Here is a 7346-nt window from a genome sequence, read left to right as displayed (position 1 = left end):
TCTATTCCACAGTCTTGTGGGAAAGGAGGTGATGAACTTTCTGGCTACTTCCTGCTGAACAGGGGCAATGAGGGAGTGATTGTGAAATGGAATTGATGAGCTTTGGTTAGGGAATACTCCTTAAAATTTTTAGCAACCAATACAATTCTCTTTATCTACAACTATTTGAATCTGATGAAATTACTTCTACAATGAAATTTTCACCTCAATACTTATTCTTTTTGAAGAGCAACCTTAACCCTTCTAAGGGTTCACAAACCCATTGCTCTCTAGGCCTCTCAGGAGTTATGTCATTTTCTGATGACAGTGGTGCTGCTTTAACCCAAGTGTGATGAATCCATGGCTTTACTCCAGCTAACTTGACAGATGAGTGTGTGGTAAGTAATATCACATGTGGTCCTGTCCACCTTGCAGTCAGCTGGTGTTCAGGCCCTTGCTCTCTCCAGGTTTTAAGGAGAACTCAGTCTCTAGGCCAGAAAGGATATAAGGCTACCTTAGTTGGATAGCCAGACCTGCTGGAAGCAAACTCATGAACAAAGGTTAGTATAGTGCCCAGAGTTTTAACATAATTGGCAACTGCTAGATCTTTCAGAGCATTTATATCAATAGAGTCTCCCACCTGGGCAGACACCCGGAATGGCCTACCATACAGTATTTCAAAGGGATTAAATTTAAGCCTCTTCTGGGAGCCACTCTGATCCATAGCAGGGCAACTGGCAAAGCCTTATCCCAAGTTAAATTAGACTCGACTTATTTTAGCAATGCTCCTTTTTAATGTATAATTCATTTTCTCAGCTTTTCCCATTCATTGTGGTCTCCAGGATGAATGTAGCTTCCAATTAATTTGCAGTGCTTTAGATACTTGTTAGGTTATGCTAGAGACAAAAGCAGGCCCATTCTCACTTTGAAGGGAGTTAGGCAGTCCAAATCGGGGGATAATTTCCTTAAGGATGACTCTAACTACTTCAGATGCTTTTTCTCTCCTGGTGGGATATGCCTCTACCCATCCTGAAAGTGTCCACAAATACTAGCAGGTGTCTGAAATTTCCTGTGGCTCGAGGCATTTGAGTAAAGTCTATTTGCCAGTCCTCAGTGAGGTAGGTTCCTCTGTGTTGAGTCCCCATCTGGGGAAGTCTGATAGCAGTCTTTGGGTTATTTTTAGCACAAAGCATGCAATTTTGAGTGACTCACTGGATGGCTCTTTGTAAGTTAGGACCTATTATATATTTTTGAATCCATTATAAGGTGGCATCTCTCCTGTAATGGGTACTATTATGAATGTGCTGCAGCACAGTGTCCAAGAGTGCCTCAGGAATCAAAACAATTCCTTGTGCACTACATTTCCAGCCAGATGAGTTGTGATCAAGAGGGAATCCCTACTCTTTGGCCCTCTCCTTGTCCTTTCCTGAAAACACTGGCTGGTATTTTGACAAGTCAATCTGTGGGAGAAGTGACCCTATCCTGACTTGATAATCCCCTTCCTTTGCTGCTTTCTTTGCAGCTTGATTAGCTAACTGGTTGCCTTTTATTATGAGTTTCTTTTGGTGGCCTGGGCAGTGCATTATGGCCACTTGGGAGGGCTTATAGACTGCTTCTAATGACAGGATTTCAGAAGCATGTTTTATGTCTTTATGTTTTGAAGTGAGGAGTCCCCTTTCTTTCCAGATTGCCCTGTGAGCATGCACCATGGAGAATACATAGTGAGAGTCTGTGTATAAATTTACTCACTTGCCTTCAGTGAGTAGTAAGGCTTTTGTCAGAGCAATGATTTCTGCCTTCTGAGCTGAACTCCCTGGGAGCAGAGCTTTTGCTTCAACACTCTTTCTAAGGGTTACCACCACATACCCAGCACGTCAACCTACCTTGGTCCATGAAGCTGCTTCCATCAGTGAACAGTTCCATATCTGGCTCAGCCAAGGGTTGGTCCGTTAAATCCGGTCTGCTAGGGTACGCTAGCTCAATGACATGTAGGCAGTTGTGCTCTGGGGATTGTGCAGCATCAATTGGGAGCAATGTGGCTGGATTTAGGGTTGAAGAGACCTGGCATCACACTTCCTGATTTCAAATTGCAAAGCTATAGTAATCAAAAGAGTATGATACTGGCATTAAAACAGACACATAGATCAATGGAACAGAATAGAGGGCCTAGAAATAAACCCAAGCATATATGGTCAGCTAATTTTTGACAAGGGTGTGAAGAATACACAACGGGAAAAGGGTAGTCTCCAATAAAATGTATAGGGAAAATGATATCCACATGCAAAAGAATAAAATTGGACCCATATCATACACCATATATAAAAATAAAACTATAAAACTTCTGAAGGAAAAAAAGATAGGGAAAAAGCTCCCTGATATTACTCTTGGCTATAATTTTTTGTATATGATATCTAAAATTCAGACAACAAAAGCAAAAATAAACAAGTGGGACTACATCAAACTAAAATGGTTCTGCACAGCAAAGGAAACAACAAAATTAAAAAGGAAAAATATTTGCAAACCATATATCTGATAATGTCCAAAATATGTAAGCAACTTGTACAACTCAATAGCAAAAAACAACTCAATTTAAAAAGTGGACAGAGGAACTGAATAGACATTTTCCCAAAGAAGACATACAAGTGACCAATAGGTAAATGAAAAGGTGCTAATGTGACTAATCATCAGGGAAATGCAAATCAAAGCCACAATGAGATAGCAACAAACACCTGTTAGGATGGCTACTATCAAAAAGACGAGATAAGTGCTGGTGAGAAAGTGGAGAAAAGGGAACCTTGTACAGACTTGGCGGGATTGTAAATTGTATACTCACTATGGAGTTTCCTCAAAAAACTACAAATAAAACTATCATGACCCTGCAATCCCTCTTGGCGTATAAACAAAGAAAGTGAAATCAGTACCTTGAAGAGATATCTGCTTTCTCATGTTTATTGCGGCATTATTCACAATAGGCAAGATGTGGAAACAACCTCAGTGTCCATTCAACAAAGAATGGATTAAAAAATTGAGAGATTTTATATATATAATATATATATTTCAGCCTTGAAAAAGAAAGAGATCCTGCCATTTGCAACAATATGAATGAACCTGGGTGACATTAGACTAAGTGAAATAAGCCAGACACAGAAAGAAATAAAAGCATGATCTCACTTGTATGTGGAATCTAAAAAAGTCAAATTTAGAAGTAGAGAGTAGAATGTGGATGCTGGGAAGAAGGAACTGGGGGAAATGGGGAGATATTGGTCAAAGAGCACAAAATTGCAGTTATGTTGGATGAATAAGTATAGAGATCTAATGTACAGCATAATGACTATAGTTATAGTTAATAATATTGTGCTGAATAATGGAAATTTGCTAAGGGAATAGAATCAGGCGTTCTCATCACAAAAAAATCACATGGTAAATATATTTTTTATTTAAAATAAAAAATTTTTAAAAATGGGCACTTGCTCTCGTGTACAGCACACACACACATCTTAATTGGCCATAGATTATGGGTTTATTCCTGATGTTCAGTTCAATTCCATTGGTCTATATGTCTATCCTGTGCTAGTATCACTGTTTTAATTACTGTAGACTTGTAGTAACTTTTTAAATTGGGAAGTGTGATCCTCCAACATAGTTCTTATTTTTCAAGATTGTTTTGGCTATTTGGGGGCCCCTTGTAATTCCATATGAATTTGAGGAAAAAGCTGATGGAATTTCAATAGGGACTGCATTGAATCTGTGGATTGCCTTGGGTAGTAGTGCCATCTTTACAATATTAAATCCTCCCATCCATGAACATGGGGATTTTTTCCATTATTTAAGCCTTTAATATCAGCAATGTTTTGTAGTTTTCAGTGTACAAGACTTGCACTTTCTTGGTTAAATTTCCTCCTAGGTGTTTTATTCTTTTGATTGTTGTTTTCGTAATGTCCTTTTGGACTGTTCATTGCTAGCGTATAGAGACACAACTGATTTTTGTGTGTTGATCTTGTACCCTGCAACTTTGTGAATTTATTAGCTCTATATTCCATTTTGTTTTATTGGGAATTTTTATATCTAGAATCATGCCATCTACAAATAGAGATAGTTTTACTTTTTTTCCAGTTTTGAAGATTTTTCTCTTACCTAATTGCTTTGGCTAGAATTTTCAGCACAATGTTGAATATCAGTGATGAAAGTGGGCTTCCTTTAGTGAGAAAGTTTTTAGTCTTTTACCACTGAGTATGTTAGTTGCTTTTGTTTTGTTTTGTTTTTTAATAAATGCCATTTGTCAGGTTGATGAAGTCACTTCCATTTCTAGTTTTCTGAGTGTTATCATGAAAGATGTTGGCTATTGTCAAATACTTTTTCTCCATTGAAATGATCACATGATTCCCCTCCACGTTTGTTTATTAATGTGGTATATTGCATTGATTGATTTTGTTGTGTGGAAACACCCAGCATTCCTGGGATAAATCCCATTTGATCAGGGTGTATAATCTTTTTAATATGTTGTTGGATTCAGTTTGCTAATATTTTGTTGAAGATTTTTGCATTTATATTCATAAGGGATATTGGTTTGTAGTTATCTTGTGGTGTGTTTGTCTGGCTTTCGTATCAGGGTAATGCTCGCTAGCTTCACAGAATGAGTTAGGAAGTGTTCCATCTCAGCTATTTTTTTTTTTTTTTTTTTTTTTAATATCCTTTGGTGCAGAGCATTTGAAGTTCCTAGAAACTTCCTTCCTGATCCCACAGCAAAAGCAGCAGGACAGGACATGTTTTGAGAATCCTTTTGCTACATGCCCTCCTGTCAACACTTTGAAGCAGCAGCAATAGCAGCAAACACAGAAGAAAAAGAGCAGGCTTGGGGGCATGGGAAAAGTTATACATAAAAGAGGTGGCACTTTAACTGGTTCTTAAGAAATTATTAAATAATGATTATGGTGTTTTATTAATAAAAATAAGCAAGGCTTTTGAGTAACCGGGAGGTGATAAAACTAGATATTTGGGGGCAGAAATCTATCTCTTCCTGAAATGGAATGGAAGAGGGTTAGGATGGATGGATGTGTGTAGGGGGAAGATAGGTGTAGTGGTGCTGCTGCAGGAAAAGGGCAGGAAGCTGAGTACTTTCTAGTCACAGTAGAAATTTTCTAGGACTTAATTACAGATCTCCAACTAGTTTTCTTCTTAGTTATCAGCTATTTATATCCAGTGATATGTATTAAATTGTGTTCTCCCCTTTACTACAAACTCACTAATGAATCTGTGAATCTGCAATCACACAACAGCAGAGTAAATATAAAATGTTCATACTTATTAAATGTTTCTTTTTATTATGCATTACTTCTTAGGAAATTGTCAGTCACTGCACTCTTACACAAAATACTTGCAGGGATAATAACAAACATTTCTTTTGCCAGAAACATATTTAATGAAAATACACCATATGCTATTTAAATTACACTCTTAGTTCCTTGCATAGGACAAAAATTAATTTTCCTATATTTATTAAATATAAGCTATGGATTTGGAGAGATATATTTGTACACATATTACTGATGAAAACTTACATCAAGGTTATATAGAAAATTACAAATCAACAAAAAGACAGAAAACCTATCAGAAAAATGGGCAAGAGATTCAAACAGGCACTTCCCAAGAGTATAGCCAAATGGCCAAAAAACAAATGAAAATGTGTGTAACCTTGTATAAAGAGTTATCAGAGAAATGCAAAGTACACCCACAGTGGAATACCACCACACATCTGCCAGAATGACTAAAATTCAGGACAGATAAATCAAGTGCAGATTAGGATATGAGACAACTAGAACTCTCAGGCTACCATGGGGATGTAAACTGATTGAATCACTTTGAAAAACTGTTTAGCTTTTTTTTTATGTTCTTTTTTTAAAATTTTTTAATTTTATTTTTTATACAGCAGGTTCTTATTGTTTAGCATTTTCTACTGCAGCTATACTCACAAATTCTCTGACCCAGCAATTCCTGTCCTAGGTATATACCCAAAAGAAATGCTTACAGATTTGCATCAATGGCCATGTACAATTAGTTCATATCCATGTTATTTGTGTAAACCAAATTCTGGAGACCTATATGTGCAGGAGATGAACAAATCGATATGCTCATAATGGAATACTAAACAGCAATGACTATAAATTAGTGACTGCTTACAATAATGTGAACGAATCTCACAGACGTTGACTGAAAAAACCTAGATGCAAAAGTAGCATGATTCCATCACATGAAATTCTAAAACAGGCAATACTAATCTATGACCTTAAAAGTCAAGCAGTTGTTAACCTCAGAGGAGAAGGAGAGAAGTGTGGTTGGGAGGGGGCATGAGAGGGACTTCTAAAGTGTTGGTAATATTCTAGTCTTTGACCTGGGTGGGGGTTAAAGAGGTTTGTTCACTTTGTGATAAACCTTTGTTCACTTTGTGATAATTCATTGTGCTGTATATTTATGATTTATGCATTTTTAATGAGATATAATTGACATTTGACACTGTATAAGTTTAAGGTTTACAGCATAATGGTTTGACTTACATACACTGTGAAATGATTACCACAATAAGTTTAGTTAACATCCACCATCTCATATAGATACAAAAGAAAAAAATTTTTTTCCTTGTAATGAGAATTCTTAGGATTTATTCTCTTAACTTTCTTACATATCATACAGCAGTGTTAACTGTTAGTCGTCATGTTGTATGTTATATCCCCAGCATATATTTATCTTATAACTGGAAGTTTGTACATTTGGACCCCCTTTATCCAATTGCCCCCTCCCCCTACACCCCACTTCTGGGAAACAAATCTGCTCTCTTTTTTTATGAGTTTAGGTTTTTGTTTGTTTTTTAGATTCTACATATAAGTGAGATGTTCAATATTTGTCTTTCTCTGTCCACTTATTTCACTTAGCATAATGTCCTCAAAGTCCATCTATGCTGTTAAAAATGGCAGGATTTCTTTTTTATGGCTGAATAATATTCCATTGTGTATATATGCACCACAACTTTTTTATCCATTCACCCATTAGTGGTCACTTAGGTTGTTTCCATGTCTTGGCTACTGTAAATAATGCTGCTATTGAACATGGGGGTGCAGATATCTCTTCAACATAGTGTTTTTATTTCCTTTGGTTACATTCCCAGAAGTGAAATTCCTAGGTCATATGATAGTTCTATTTTTAATTTTTTGAGGAACCTCCATACTGTTTTCCATAGTGGTTGTACCAGTCTACAATCCCACCAACAGTGCACAGGTGTTCCTTTTTCTCCACATCCTCACCAGCATCTGTTATATCTTGTTTTTTTTTCGGTGATAGCCATTCTAACAGATGTGAGCTAATATTTCATTGTG

Source organism: Physeter macrocephalus, chromosome 16 (assembly GCF_002837175.3).
Source record: "Physeter macrocephalus isolate SW-GA chromosome 16, ASM283717v5, whole genome shotgun sequence".
Classification (NCBI taxonomy): domain Eukaryota; kingdom Metazoa; phylum Chordata; class Mammalia; order Artiodactyla; family Physeteridae; genus Physeter; species Physeter macrocephalus.
This window is presented reverse-complemented; position numbering follows the sequence as displayed.